Source organism: Nansenia antarctica, assembly GCF_963989245.1.
Source record: "Nansenia antarctica genome assembly, chromosome: 7".
Classification (NCBI taxonomy): Eukaryota; Metazoa; Chordata; class Actinopteri; order Argentiniformes; family Microstomatidae; genus Nansenia; species Nansenia antarctica.
The window spans coordinates 36,878,589-36,895,129 of NC_137677.1; the positions used below are offsets into that span (position 1 = coordinate 36,878,589).

Sequence of the window (16,541 nt, forward strand, 5' to 3'; positions counted from 1 at the left end):
TGAAACCCCTTCAATTACTTTAAACATCAGTTCACTTTATTCCTGTGTTCTATGGTATTGGCAAATAGACGAATACCTATCTCCATTTTCACGAGACTTGCAATGTTGCTCCTTTTTTATTTTTTAACATTTATTTTTATTTGTGGATTTATTTTACCTTGAGCTGTCCCTGGACGTTCCTCAGCTGTTTCGTGGCCTCGGCTGCCTGCCTGTTGGCGTGGCTCAGCTGGACCTCCATCTCGTTCAGGTCTCCCTCCATCTTCTTCTTCACCCTCAGGGCGTCGTTCCTGCTCCTCACCTCTGAGTCCAGGGTGCTCTGCATGGAGTCCACCACCCTTTGGCTGTTCCTCTTGATCTGCTCCATCTCCTCATCCTTCTCTGCCAGCTTCCTGTCCACCTCACCCTTGATCTGGTTCAGCTCCAGCTGCACACGCAGAATCTTGGACTCCTCGTGCTCCAGTGTACCCTGAACAAAACAAATCAGTATTCACACTGTGTTTGTAGGGGGCAGTTATGGACTGCCACTCATGGACTAAGGGTTGCTCTGGTTAGGGGCCTGCCAGTGTATGTGATGCAAATGTGGGAATACATATAGGTATAGGAGGAGCAGGTCTTACTTAAACCACATATTTGATCTAAATGAGAGTAACGTGGACAGGAAAGGATAAATAAAAGGAGGAGTATTACTCCAATGAACAGGATTAAACAGCATTAGTTTCTACCTCAGCCTCCTCCAAGGCTGTCTGGATCTCAGACTTCTCTGTCTCCACAGTCTTCTTGGCCTTCTCCAGCTCATGGATGCTCTTGCCAGTCTCCCCGATCTGCTCAGTCAGGTCAGAGATCTCCTCTGCAAACATAAACACAGAAGTCATTCAGAACAGGGAGATTTTCTTTGTATTATATTGTGATAAGAAAAAAAGGTACAATTCTGTCAAAGCTAAGTGTATTAAAATATGTCTACATTGTTCTTAAGAACAAGGTCAATCATATGTGGCTTGATCAAATTAGACACCCCTTCGCAAGCCAAATACAACTGCTGCTGTTGGACTCACGTTGCAGGTTCTTGTTCTCTCTCTTCAGAGTCTCCAGCTGATCCAAAGCCTCCTCATAGGAGTTCTTCATTTTGAAGATCTCCGTGCTCAGAGAACGAGCCTCCTTCTGAGCTCCTTCCAGCTCTGCCTGGCCCTCCTCGAACTTCTGCTTCCACTCTGCCAAGACCTAGAGAAATCCATGTGATTCATGTGATCCATGTAATATTTTGCCATTTTCTGTCCATTATTGTATTGAGGGCTTGGGGCTTTTGTAATAAGAAATATGATGTAACAATACACCCATTTTATCAATTAAATTTAGGCCAATATGACGCTAGCACGGAATATATTTATTTTGTTATTTCACACCTTGTCAAAGTTCCTCTGCTTCTTGTCGAGGTTGGCAGCAAGAGCATTGGCTCTCTCCACATCAATCATGAGGTCCTCCACCTCTCCCTGCAGCCTCTGCTTGGTCTTCTCCAGAGAGGCACACTTTGAGTTGGTCGCCTCGATGGTCTCCTCTGCCTCCTGCAGACGCTGGGCCAGCTTCTTCCTGTTAGACAGATGAAGGATTTTAAATCTTCACGTCTGAGGGATTGTGTCAGAGAATGTCTGCACATCTGGCTCTTGAGGTAAATGGTACAATATATTGTGTGTGACTCACTTGGCCTCCTCCAGCTCCTCAGTGCGCTGGACGGCATCAGTCTCGTACTTGGTCCTCCACTGAGCCACCTCACTGTTGGCCTTGGACATGCCGCGTTGCAGCTCTGCCTTGGCCTCCTGCTCCTCCTCAAACTGCTCCCTCAGGAGGTCACAGTCATGGCGAGCAGACTGGACACCGTGGGCCAGTGCGTTCTTAGCCTAGGGAGAGAAATAGAAGAGGCGACAGGGATAAAGAGAAGGAGAGAGAAGGACACAGAGAGAGAGAAGGACAGAGAGAGAGAAGGAGAGAGAGAGAAGGAGAGAGAGAGAAGGAGAGAGAGAAAAGGACAGAGAGAGAAGGACAGAGAGAGAATGTGTAAAAGCGTCAGTGAAGCTGTAGTCAAAATGTTGTGGTTGGTGGAGTCTACTTTGAGTCCCTTACCTTGACCTCCTCCTCAACAAGTCTCTTCAGCTCCTCAAGCTGCTGGACGAAGGCCTGTTTGCCTCTGGTCAGCTGGGACACCAGGGCCTCCTTCTCCTCAAGCTGGCGACCAAACTCACCTGTGGGGAACAGAGCATCTGGTTAATAGGGTATCTGTTCGCTGATGGCCAAGTTTTAATGGTTAATGTTCATTGTTGTTGGTGGAGTAAGTTGTGTTGTAATGGACAAAAAGTAATCCTGCCAATACTTGCTATTCTAATTTGTATGTCAAGTTTGATTTATTCTAAGTGTTACTCCCAACTCTATTTCGTTATATAGTACTCTGCGATGACAATAACGTTTCATCTAATCTAATCTAATTTACTGGTTAATATGGTATGGCGTGTGTAAGATGGTCCTAGATCAGTGGTTCTCAACCTTTTTTGGGCCAGCGCCCCCCTGTCCATTATCCAGGCCTAAACAAACTCAGACAACATCAGAGAATACAAACAGACTGCTACGGAACAGCAGCAATTTCACACATGTCCGATGCAGAACAAACAGTAGGCTGCAGAACTGTACATTACAACTAACATTGTTAGTTTTTTTAAGTGTGCTGGTGTTGCATTTCTCCAAATTGCTGTTTTATGATGCTAATATTTATTCATTTTTGATTGGACTTTGGGGGGGGGGTGTCACAATATGGCGGCAAACGCTAGGGGGCTATTATTTTAATATTTTATTTAGTATTCTATGGTATTATTTTCATAAACTGACCACTTCGAATTTGTCATATAAGTTCCAAAGTTCAGAGCTCTGCGCTCTGGGAGCGCTCAGAGATGGGCGCTCTGACTGAAAACACGGTTTTGTCCCGTAATAACACTGATGACAGCTGATCAATACAAAAGACGCTGCAGCTGATGCGTTCGTTTCCAGGACATCACAAGAGGAGCAACATATCACAAAAAAGCGATCGTATATTTTAGTTTGCAAACACATCGCAATGCTAACCTCAGAATGGCACTAGGGATAACATCCACAACAACACTTAACAGTAATACATTTATGTAATATACTGTGATGAACCTGCGAGGGGAGGGGACATTCGTAGCTGATTTCTCTAGGTTCGATTATTGGTAAGCGACAGAGAACTTTCCGGACTGGTTTATTACAATACGATCGCTTTTTTGAGATAGGTTGTTCCTGTTGTGATGTTCTGGTATGGTATGGTGGTATGGTATTAGCACTCATTTTAACTAAATTAAATAAGCTGTATTGAAAGGAAGCGAACGAAGCGAACGCAACAATTACAATGAGCCCACAAACTGAAACATATGTCACTCAAGCATAGCCAACAAGGAAAACACTCATAGAAGTTGGGCATTGGTCAACATGATGTTACAGATGGGATGAACCGGGGTTCTTTCTATCGTAGCATAGTATTGCAATTTCTGCACTGTACATGAACTGTCAAGATTCTTCTACAATGCAGCTTACCCAGACACATTGGAAACTATCAAAAGCTCTGCCTTTGCTAGCTGAGTTTTTAGCTTCTCCATCTTCTTGATGACACTCACTTTTATTTTGTGGGGCGCTGCGCTACGTGTGTCTGCGTCACAGAGCCCGGCCAAGTTCAGAGCGCTCAGAGATGGGCGCTCTGACTGAAAACACGGTTTGTCTGAGCGAACTGACCGTTCGTGCATTTACGAATGTGCCCGTAATAGTGCGTAAATGTGCCCGTGAGAAAAATACTTTATGCGTGAACGCCCCCCAAGAACACCTCAACGCCCCCCTTTAAAACATATTTGTTCCAGCGCCCCCCGATGTTGTCTGAACGCCCCCTGGGGGGCGGTACCGCCCCCGTTGAGAAACGATGTCCTAGATCAACTTCAACAGTATCTGGAGTATCATTTTTACCGTTCTCAGTCAGGAGTCTTGCCCTCTGTCCGCTCATGTCATTGACCTGGCGCACATTCTCATCATTCTTAGTCTTGATCTCGCTCAGCTGATCCTCAAGAGTACGGCACATCTTCTCCAGATTGCCCTGGTAGAGAAACATAAACCGTTATTACTTTACATGATTATCTTGTGCCAAGCACTGAGTGCCAGGCTTTGGACTTTGTACTTTGTGCTTTTTCACGTTTATTAGAATTGACCCCCAGAAACGCTGATCCATACAAACACTGACCTTAGACTTGGCGACGGCCTCCATGTTGCTGGAGAGGTCATCAATTTCCATCTTGTACTCGCTCTTCTCCTTCTCCAGCTTCTGCTTGACGCGCTGCAGGTTGTCGATCTGCTCGCCAAGCTCTGCCACGCTGTCCGCCTGCTTCTTCCTCAGAGCAGAGGCGGTGGACTCGTGCTGCAGGGTGGACTCCTCTAGGTCGCGTCTCAGTTTCTGGAACTCGGCCTCGCGCTTCTTGTTCATCTCTATCTGAGAAGCGGTAGCACCTCCGGCCTCCTCCAGCCTCTCGCTGATCTCCTCAAGTTCCCTGGAGAGATCGGCCCTCTGCTTCTCCACCTTAGCCCTGGCAGCGCGCTCAGCCTCGATCTCCTCCTCCAGCTCCTCAATACGGGCCTACAATGGGGAGACACAAACAGGGAGCTGAAATCAACAACACAGTCAAAACAAAGGATACACAAATGATTATTTTATTATTAAGATGTGTTTATCCAAAGCAGCTTACAGTTAACATACGGAACGGAGTCTATGGTGTTTAAGCATCATGCTTGAACTAACTGAACCATTGCAAACCAGGACTGTGCTAACACGAGGATAAATTGATCACTGTTTCTGATAGCAATCCTGACCATGGTAACTGTAGTGTTAATGGTAACCATGGTAACTGTAGTGTTAATGGTAGGCATGGTAACTGTAGTGTTGTTAGACACTGTACAGCCAACTGAGCCGTCTGACGGTCCTGTTCTGTACCTGGAGTTCCTTGATCTTCTTCTGGTTCTGAGCACCCAGAGACTGTTCATCCTCAATCTTGGCGAGGAGCTGGGCGGTCTCGAAGTCCTTCCTGAAGAACACAAACACATTGATTGCAGTTTGGAAGTGGAAGTGGAAGTGGTTCATAGCATTCACTTTGGTTTACAGAAAGACATCTGTCCAGATTTGTGTATTTTCGACTTCAATAGAAACATGTTTTTGTTCGTTCAAACACAATGCTGGTTCTGACTATTGCAACAATGTAAAGAAAAATAATGTTCAATGTATATCAAATCCAACTTTGTGGTCATTTGTTTGTGTTTACTTCTTGATCTTCTCATCAGCCTGCTGCTTGTCATTCTCCAGGTCCATTACGGACTCCTGGGCCAGTTTCAGATCACCCTCCAGCTTTCTCTTGGCTCTCTCTAGGTCCATACGGAGCTTCTTCTCTTGCTCCAGAGAACCCTCAAGCTAGACGAGAAACACATATTTGTCATCAAAATCTAAATAATGAACAACAATGATAAAGTACACTAGATTAATAAAGTAAAGCCTTTTAGAGCATAAACTGGGGTGCAGGTTCATGATGATGGCCTCAAACTAAATGAGCAACCTTAGCTTTCATACTATAATAGCCATCTAATAATGCTTAGCTTGTATGTGACTGTTTCATGTTCTTGTGAGTTTTAACTTATGGAAGACAATGAGCTTTACTCTTTCATTACAATCTTGGTTGACACTAGCACAGCTTTGTGTTCATTGGCCACTCACATCGTCCACTTGCTGTTCCAGCTTGGTCTTAGCCTTGGTCAGAGTGTTGACTTTGTCCTCCTCTGCCTGCAGGTCGTCCAGTGTCTGCTGGTGGGCCTCTTGCAGGGCTTTCTTCTCCTTGCTGAGCTTTGCAACAGCCTCATCCTGAGATGCCATTTCCTCAGTCAGGTTTTTAACCTGAACACAGCCACAACAGAGTCGCTTGTCACTTCACCTCACAAAGGGAAACAGTTTATATTGAATATACTGTCACTTGTAAATCATGTTCTCTCTTTCCAGGACCAACACAACACAGATTAATTGATTGTTTGACATTGACAGTTTGATCAGATTGTAGTTTGTATGTGATATGAGACCTTGTTTTCAGTGGCGTGTTTCTCCTTCTCCACTTTGGCCAGAGTTAGCTCCAGGTCATCAATGTCTTTCTTCAACTCAGAACACTCATCCTCCAGCTTCCTCTTCTTGGCTGTCAACTCAGCATTGATCTCCTCTTCATCTTCCAGCCTCTCGGTCGTCTCTTTGAGTTTGGCCTCCAGCTGGATCTTGCTCTTGATGAGCCCCTCGCACCTCTCCTCAGCATCGTTCAGACAGTCTCCTTCCTGGTTTCGGGAGGGAAGAAAAAGTCAATGTGTCTCAATGTGTATTCAAATATAAACTGATTCTAGTCCAAGGGCACACAGTAAATCAATACAAATCTATGACAAATGCAAACTTAGGGACAAATGGTTGTGTGAGAGAGAGAGAGAGAGAGAGAGAGAGAGAGAGAGAGAGAGAGAGAGAGAGAGAGAGAGAGAGAGAATGTGTGTGTGTGTCCTTGTGAGCCCGGTCACTCACAGATGCAACTTGGAGGGCAAGGTCATTCTTCTCTTGCAGGAGTGATACCATCTTCTCCTCCAGGTCCTTCTTCCGGGCCTCTGCCTTAACCAGATTAGCTTTGCATTTCTCATAGTCTTCCTTCATGTTGGCCAGCTCCTTCTCTGTCTCAGCGCTCTGCAGCAGAGGCTTGATCTTGTAGTAGACCTTCATCCATGGCCAATGTTTGACATTCATGAATGAGCGGACGTTGTACTGGATGGTGAAGATGGACTCTCTGGTTGACAAGAGGAAGGCAATTGTCGCATAGTGAGTTTTATGCTTTTGAAAGGCACATTTATATTTAAAAGATTTTGCTAAAGAGATTATCCTCCATCCCATACCTCCTCTCCATCATCTTCACGAACTCCCTCCTCATCAGGTATGCGCGGCAGAGAGCCTGAGTCATGGTAACCAGACTTGCCAACTTCTCATCTCGCATCTCCTCCAAGACACCCAGAAGACCAGCTTTGAAGAACACCTGAGCACAGATAAACAGGCATGTCCAAAGGAGGAGTTACACATTGTAACATATAGGAAAATTGTTATGTGGCAACATCTCCTGACCTTGGTGTGTCCAAACTTGTACTCATCGTGAGGAATATCAATGGACCCGAGCAGCTTCTCAGAAGCCTTCTTGTTGTCCATGAACTGACCCTCAGGGATGACACCGGCATTCAGTACTTTGTACCTGTATGGGGAGAATTGTTAAATATGTTACTGCTGTTGCTTGGGACTACAGATGGAAATCAGCCATGGAGGCTAAAGTTGCTCCATGTACTGCTGTTAATTAATGGGGACTGACACGAAACTATGAACTAATAAACTAAACTAAAGTAATTCTGTCATGGAAGGGCACTATTGTGTGTGTGTGTGTGTGTGTGTGTGTGTGTGTGTGTGTGTGTGTGTGTTCTACCTCTGCTTGAAGTCAGCATAGAGGATTCTGCTGGGGAAGCCCTTCCTGCAGATCCTGATACCTTCCAGTACACCGTTACACCTCAGCTGGTGGATAACCAGGAAGTTCTCCATCAGACCTGGAAAACAAAAATGCATCTTAACCCTTAAATAAACCTGTACAATAATGTAAGGATAGTAATGATTAGTAGTTTAATCATGGGCTTAATCTGTCGTATGTCTCTCTGTGTCGTACCTGGAGTCTTTGACTCGTTGGGGATGAGGCAGCGCACAAAGTGAGGGTGGGTGCTCCTCAGGTTGGTCATCAGCTTTTGCAAGTTCTCCTGTGAGGGGTTACAAAACATAGTGCTCTCACAAAAAATGCACACTTAATTCACACTTTTGAAGAGATAGTACTTTTCAACAGACACTGGCAGGCAGGAGGAAAGCTCACCCTGAACTGGGAGGACACAGTCTGCATGGAACCTCCCTTCTTCTTGCCTCCCTTCTTTGTAGTGTCTTTTTCAAAGAGTAAAACAAAGTGTTATAAATCTCTGATCAACTCCCTTCAATGTTTGTTCATTAAAGTAGAAATGGCGCTGTCCACGGAATAGTAAAACATTTCAGCTGTATAGCCAAATAGTCAGGGTCAGGTTAGGGTCAGGGTCAGGTTTAGGGTTAGGGTCAGAGTCAGGGTTAGGGTTATGGTCAGGTTTAGGGTTAGGGTCAGGGTTAGGGTCAGAGTCAGGGCTAGGGTTAGGGTCAGGGTCAGGGTCAGGCTTAAGGTCAGGATCAAGTTAGGGTTTGACTCAGGTTTACAGCCCATATGTACATTGAGTTGTGGGTAATTTCATGGCTAAAATTATGTTGTGTCTGCCCGGCTTAATGCTAATTATCGTGCTAATGCTTAGTTATTAACATGATGCAAATGTTACCTTCAGCTGCAGCAGCAGGATAAAGGAGGGGCAGCAGTTTGACTGAGGACTTCTGGTACAGCTGGATCACAGAGTCGTTCAGGGGATCCTTGTTCTTGTCCAGCCAGCCAGTGATGTTGTAGTCCACAATGCCAGCGTAGTGCACCAGGGAGAAGTGGGCCTCAGCCTTGCCCTTGGCGGGCTTGGGCTTCTCAAACGCCTTGGTTTTGCCAAGATGTGTGTTGTTCAGCTTGTCCTTGAAGGTGGTGTCTGAAGCCTTGGGGAACATGCACTCCTCCTCTAGGATGGAGAAGATGCCCAATGGCTGTGCAGAAAGAGATTTGAATTAAATTAGTAAGTTGGTATTTACACTATTTTCATGTTTATAACTTCAACAGTCACTGTTATAAGTTGATAGCCATGTGGTGGAAGCATATGAACCCTTTAAACACATTGTTTTCTATATGCAACATCTGGTGTTAAACACTTGGTTAAAGGTGTGTATCAGACTAATGTACAAAAGTAAAGTACTGTATTTAACGAGAGTTCCTAATAAAGACACCTTCTGGTGGCTGATTGTCATAATTACACCAGCGTAAGTTCTCTGGAAAAACTGTCTATAAACAACGGAAATTCTGCTCTTATAGAATTGTCTCACACGTGGTCAAAGGGTGAGTTTCTGAAATTATACATAGTCTGAAAATTCCTACTTGAAATGTTAATGTTGAGTAAATGTTGGGATGCAACATCAGCCGTTAATGAGTGTAATCAGACCTTTATGCTTTTATGGCTCAAAAAAGCTGAATGAAAACATGCATTCAGACTGGATCTCTTTATCACACATATGAGTTATAACTGACTATATATAAAAAATAAAAAATAATAAAAAAGATTATTCATAATAATAACAATAATAACAATAACAACAATAATAATAATAATAATAATAATAATAATAATAATAATAATTGCTGCTTACCTTCTCAATAAGCTCAATGCAGGCAGCCAAGTCCATGCCGAAGTCAATGAACGCCCAGACGATTCCCTCCTTCTTGTACTCCTCTTGCTCCAGGACGAACATAGTGTGGTTGAAGAACTGTTGCAGTTTCTCATTGGTGAAGTTAATACACAGCTGCTCCATGCTGTTGTACTGTTGATGGAATTTGAGAATAAAGGAATATTTTCATCATACATGGCTGTTAATCTTTCAGAATAACAACATGTTTTCTTGTTTTGACAACATACTCACATCAAAGATCTCAAAACCAGCAATGTCGAGCACACCGATGTAGAACTGCCTTGCATTCTTGGTGTCCAACTGTTCATTGATACGGATGACCATCCACAAGAACATCCTCTCGTAGAGGGACTTAGCCAGAGCCATCACAGAATTGTTGACCTGGGAAAAAAATACTTCTAGTTAATAACTGAGATATTGACCATGTGTAGGCCAGGTGATGCAGGTGGAGGGTCGTTTTTAGGGTTTAAGGATTAGGGCACTGAATCAGAGAAACTATATACAAGTATTGTGACTGCATGAACTTGGAGAGAGGGAGGGGCGCTGTGTGTTTGTCTTTCTTTTTCTGTGTTGATGTTTCTGTTGGACTTCATTGATATTGGTATTGACTGATTTGGGCATTTGTGTTTTATGACGTCTCAACATTGTTGAACCTCTGGGTGGCACCTACATGCAAGCACTATAAAACCAAGGGCCCTATTATGCACTTCTTAACTTGCCGTCTTAAGTCTTAATTAAGACGCACCGCCAGGTTAAGACCTACTGCCACCCTTATTATGCGCTTCATACGCGCTACTGCTATTATGCAGGTGTCCCTAGGCGCCCACACATAAGACATAAGACTCCCGTGCATATATTACTCATTGTGGGAGTGTTCATATGTTAATGAAGTGCGTTAGGCGCCCCTGCTATTATGCGATCTGAGTTTGCGCCTAGCGCTAAGAAGTGGTTTGAAAAGTTCTTAGGCGCTAGACTTCATGCACGTTTTCGAACACGGCCGCTGCTACTTCTTCCTACGCCTGTTTCACCACCTCGGCTCGGGGAGGATTTCGCGCCGTTCCAAAGATTGCGAACTGACGAGCCTTGACCTCATGCACAAGCTTGTTACTTTCTTCTGCAGAGAAGCGCGCTGACCTCCTTCTTAGGACTTCCATAATAGCATAGCGCTAATGACTTAACGCAGACGGTTCTTAAAGGGAATGGCACCTGGCACGCTGATTGGGTTGATTGAGAAGACGCCCAAAACACACCCATGACTAATTTCTGGGCTTAGCGCCGGGTTTTAGGCGCCCACTACCGCACGCATAATAGCAAAGTGGCCTTGACCACGCCTCCACGTCTTAAGTTTAGATCTACCGCCTCGTCTTATTGCTTAAGACTTATGAAGTGCATAATAGGGCCCCAAATGTTTTTCAAGATTGTTCACAATATGGCAAAAAATATATAGATGGTATGATAATAATATGTATGCCCTACCTGAGGCACTGTCTGTCCCTTGGTCACATACTCATTGCCGACCTTCACTCTGGGGTAGCACAGAGCTTTGAGCATGTCGGCTGAGTTCAGGCCCAGGAGGTAGGAGATTTTATCAGCCACTGGAAAGAGAAGGAGCAACAGACTCAAGGACAGAGCCATACAAGACTGCTTGTGTCTTATTCTGTCAACAAGTCCTAGTTTTATTCTGATGTTTCATGATTGATTTGGGCATTTGTGCTAAATGTTGTTTTGTTCATGTTTGGGGCCGGAGGTGGAACTCACCCTCTTGGCCGTCTGGCTCGGCCTGCTCCTCACGCTGCTTCTGCTTGAAGTGCATGTTGCCATGTTGCATGACAGCACCTGTCAGCTTGTAGATGTACGCTTTCTCATCATTGTTGAATCCCAGGACGTCAATGGCGTCCTGAAAGACAGAGATTTCATGTTAGCGAGGACAGAAAACAGTGAGGAATTGAAGATAAACTCACACTGTCAGAATGGATGGAAATGTCAGACTTCTCTATTCCTCTAGTAGACTAGCAGCACAATAGGATTTTGACAATGTTATATAGAGTGCTCTTGTGGATGCCCCTATAAGAGGAGGCATAAACACTGGGTACACCAAAAGAAACATTGATACAAAGAAAAACCCTTTGTGTGACTCACATCTGTGGCGTCCAGCTCGACCTTGTCGTCGATACTGGCCACAGTGATATGCCCCTGGCTGATCATGGGGAAATCATAGGGGTTGGTGGTGATGAGGCACATTTCTGTGGAGAACAGAGAACAAAGTTGTTTATTAAATCAAATACATGATGTGCTCAACCAAGCACATTACTCAACCAAAGCCCAATTCTTATGCCTCTTATACCTAGCTCTAGGGTTCTATATCTCTATCTCTACCTAGATATCTCTTATACCTAGATCTAGGGTTCTATATCTCTTCTCTACCTATATATCTCTTATACCTAGATATCTCTATCTCTACCTACACATCTCTTATACCTAGATCTAGGGTTCTATATCTCTATCTCTACCTAGATATCTCTTATACCTAGATCTAGGGTTCTATATCTCTTCTCTACCTATATATCTCTTATACCTAGATATCTCTATCTCTACCTACACATCTCTTATACCTAGATCTAGAGTTCTATATCTCTATCTCTACCTACATATCACTTATACCTAGATATCTATATCTCTATCTCTACCTAGATATCTCTTATACCTAGATATCTATATCTCTATCTCTACCTAGATATCTCTGACTCTACTTAGTGCCGCAGCTACTATATGAGTAATTCACTTTCACAGCAGGGAGGTAGTTTTCCCTGCTCTCTGCTTTGACGTACCAACGATCTCAGGTTTGTGGTTGGTCATCATCTGGTAGAAGATGTGGTAACCCCTCTCATCAGGAAGCTGGAAGGACACCCTGGACTTCTCCAGCAGATCTGATAGAGAGAACAGGAGAGAAACGTGTAAAGTATTGCAAAACCTTTTTTGTAGAGTAAGTATGGAGAAATGACTAATACCAACTTACAGGTCTCAATGTCAGCACTAGCCAGTTTGCCGGACGTAGCGAAGTGAATCCTGATGAATTTACCCTAAGGTAGAACAAGGCGGTTAGAAAACATTCAACAAAAAAACTACAACTGCCAAAGTGTTTTCCTCATACTTACAAAGCGAGACGAGTTGTCGTTCCTCACAGTCTTGGCATTACCGTAAGCCTCCAGCAGGGGGTTAGCTGCAATGATCTGATCCTCAAGAGACCCCTGAATGAGACAAAGTTGCTAAAGCGTTAGTAACTGAAAATCTCTCATATTTCATGTCTCTTTCAGCAACATCTGTTCCTTTTAGCTGAGAAGGTGGCTATAGTGAGGTACAGACCTCATGAACAATCCTTTAATGAAATGTGATTGGCTCCCAGTCTAATGCCCATGGTTCCACCCAGCTGTCTCTGAGCCCACTGGCTCCCAACAGCACATATACCCACCCCAAACCCTCTGTCAAACTAGAAGAAATTAGAGAAAAGTTGATGTGTTTTGAATCATTCACCTCAACTTACTCTAAATGGTGACACACAACTTACCTTGATTTTACCAGAGCTCCCAGATGATTCTCCCTTTCCTCCTGCCACAGCAATGGTGGCAAAGTACTGGATGACACGCTTGGTGTTGACAGTCTTTCCAGCACCGGATTCTCCACTGGTTAATACACAGAAAGTTTAGGGTTAGGATCATATCAGCATTCATTAAGCAAGAAAATAAAATGACATTGCTATAACTTTTACGTTAACGTAAAACGTTTTATAACCAAATCAATGTTCTCAAATATTCTCACTCTGTTACTCAATATTGACTTCATAATACCTAACATACATAAAGGAAAACTTTTTGAAAAGTAACATGTTAGTGAACAACTTACGTAATCAGGACGGACTGATTCTCTCTATCTGCAAGCAAAGAAACACATTGTTCAGACTCATCCCCTGGATTTTGGTACATTATTGCATTCAAGGCATCATCATAAAGTCGCACATCTAACTATCCATCCATCCATGAGAGCTCGTACCAGTCATCATGAACTGAAAGGCGTTGTCAGAGACAGAGAAGATATGGGGTGGAGCCTCCATACGCTTCTTCCCTCTGTAGGCGTCAACAACTGACTGGTCGTACACGGGGAGCCACTTGTAGGGGTTCACCGTGGCGCAGAAGAGACCAGAGTAGGTCTGGATAAAGTGGATAAAATATGTGAATTAGACAAGTCAGATTAGCTGGAATGCGGACGTTTAGGTATCGTTGAACATACTGATATGCTGTATGATGATGTTCTCTGCGTTTGCTAATGTGTGCTAGGTTTCTGGAGTTCACTGATGTGTATGTATCTCTTATGGGTTAGAGTTAGGGTTAGGTTTAGGTTTCTGTGTTCACTGATGTGTATGTATCTCTTACGTAGATCATCCATGCTGCGTAACGCTCTTTGAGGTTATACAGCACAGAGGCTTCATTCAGGTAGGTCATCATGGCCATGTCCTCTATCTTGTCATACTTTGGGGGGTTCAATTGCAGGATGTCATCTTCTTTGAAGTCTTTAGTCTGAAACACAGTGGGAAATCTAGATTACACTCAAATCAACTGCACTGATACCTTTTTACTGATGAAATGTTGGTACAAGGGCAATTGAATCACAGTACCAGTGCTTTACGATCCTCCACACTACTTGAATATTATAATTGTTTTATTTTGATCAATAACATTTTTGTTAACTATGTGTGTTGAAAGGTTCAACCTGCTCAAGGAAGCAGAAGTTTGGCTAAAGGTTATAGATTATAGGTTATAGGTTAAAAGTTTATAGGTTATATGTGAAAGGCTTACCTCCTGACTGACTGTGAGTTTCACACTGATTTTTGCACCATCCCTGGCCACAATTGTACCCTTGAGGTACAACTCCACCTTGTCAGTCACATAGCAGGCGTTCTTAGCATCAAAGGGTGCGCTCTGAGCTTCGATCCTCTCCCTCTCTGGCTTACGAAGGTAAATGGCAGCTGCGCCATAAATGGCCATCTCCGCGTCCGTACTCATGGTGGCGGCTCACTAGGAAAGATTAAACAACAAACATGTTTGAGTCTTACTAACCCTCCCCAGTCAACAGAGTTAGAGGCAGTATATTTAACAGAATGTATTCTTAGAATGTAAACACTCAAATATCTCACCTTGTTTTCTCCACCCAGATGAAATCGTTTTCTTTGTGGTCCAAGCTATTACAGTCAGCTAGGAAGCAATCAAAGACAATACTATAATAAAATAAAGGGTGAATACTTGGTAACATATGTCAGGACCTACACCTCAGAAAGTAGTGGCCCATTCTGACCAGAAACAAGTTAGAAGATTGCACCATTAAAGGTCCAGTATGTATAGATGTTTAAAATAGTGAAAAGTGTCCATGATATGTCCATGATAAATAGAAGAGTGCTTAGCATTTTGTAATATCTGGTGTTGGGTTGGACACTGGCCTTCTTTGTGCGTATTTAACGTTTGGTTTGATTGGAAGGATATGCACGTGTATAAACAGCATATGCACATTTTCAGATGTTCAGTATGGCCGACATGTAAAACTACATGCTGGACCTTTACATTTTCACTTCAATGTCCTGCTATATACATGCTATATACATGCCACTTTCTTACAAACTGTGTGAAGTCAAAATAATGTATAATCTTTCACAAGGTAATAAAGTAATGCCACTTCAATGTTGAATAGAATACATGAGTTGTTCCAGAGCTAATCATGCGAAGTCCTATGTGGCAGCAAACACAAACAGTCTCACAGAGACACAGAAATCATGTAAGGAGGTGGTGGGTCTTACCACAGAGGATGAATCTGCCTGTGGATGCTGTGGCCTCAGTCTCCTTATATCTGGTTCCAGAGTGCCAACCAAGCAGAAGTTAATTATGGACCACACTGCTGGAGGAGCTGGACTGGATGAGAGACTCAGCTGTTTAACTTTAGGCCCTTTTCTGATGTGATATTCATTTCTTTCTCCTCTCTTGCAAACTTGTTACTATTCCAGATCTTTCCACTGCTACTCCTCCTACAACTTTTAAGATAGAATCACCAATCAAATTTTTCAACATGCAGAGATGTCTTATTGAAGATGCAATATTTATTATTATTATTATTATTATTATTATTTTTAAAATAATTGTTATACTTACTCCTCTACTTACACTAAAGTGCAATTATTAACATGGAGGTCTAATTATCAACATGGAGATTTATGAAATTAAAAACATGACATTGTTCTACCTCTTCTGCTCTTACATCTTTCAAAGTATTCGCATCAATATTTACAATGTGGATATTACGAATCCTGATTAAAAAATACAATTAATGAAATGAAATGAAAAAATGAAAAGAAACTCTCTGATAACTATTATACTTTTTCTGTACCTCCAAAAACTCCCATCTGTTAACATGGTGGACATCCCATAATAATGTTTACATGTACAGCTGGGGCACTTCACAGTCCCTCATGAACTTGTCAATGCAACAGAACTGAGTCACTTTCAAGAGAGAAAAATCATATGGTGTTCATTGACCTTCATTATGGTCTGCTGTGCCAAAAAGCATTCTCTCAGTGAAGTGACTGATGGGCATTTAGGTTGGACCAATCACAGCATCCATATCTTTGATTACGGGACCAAACTGGACTTCATAGGGAGCTGAGGGTTACTCAACCAAGAGACAAACAAACTGGTGTCTATCTATTAGCCCTAGTGGTTCCCAATGGGGGTCCTTGGGTCTAGAAGGACAATATCAACAGTGTCAAAAGCTGTACAGAAATCAGGAACTGCAATGCCAGAAACAGAGCTCTGGCCTGAAGCAGCAATAAGTCATCAACTACAGTCCTTTGACTAAAGCTACTTTGATGTTGGGGCCTAAAACCTGTCTGAAGGCTCTCATAATTGCTAGTGAGCTGCTGGTCTACTACTTTCTCAAGTCTTAGTTGCGGCTGGGCGGCCGGGAGATGCAGAAGCCTCCTCTATCACCTGCAGACCAAAGGCCAATCGGAGCCAAGCAGTAGATGGAG

General features: G+C 43.3%; 1 pseudogene across 1 annotated transcript; it reads right to left on the bottom strand.

Annotated features, from left to right (window-relative positions):
* Positions 1-273: 273 nt before the first annotated feature.
* LOC308161745 (myosin-4-like) lies at positions 274-14,532 on the bottom strand (annotated as a pseudogene). The gene is made up of 32 exons: positions 14,326-14,532; positions 13,903-14,046; positions 13,523-13,679; positions 13,376-13,403; positions 13,041-13,155; positions 12,631-12,723; positions 12,492-12,555; positions 12,304-12,402; positions 11,615-11,718; positions 11,234-11,372; positions 10,952-11,070; positions 9,707-9,856; positions 9,437-9,607; positions 8,479-8,782; positions 7,998-8,062; positions 7,800-7,887; positions 7,566-7,683; positions 7,217-7,340; positions 6,994-7,130; positions 6,632-6,887; positions 6,154-6,396; positions 5,798-5,974; positions 5,352-5,497; positions 5,027-5,117; positions 4,283-4,672; positions 4,012-4,138; positions 2,116-2,234; positions 1,696-1,892; positions 1,401-1,584; positions 1,053-1,218; positions 723-847; positions 274-466 (listed from the first exon to the last, which is right to left on the bottom strand). The product of its transcript is annotated as a myosin-4-like (transcript).
* Positions 14,533-16,541: the final 2,009 nt, after the last annotated feature.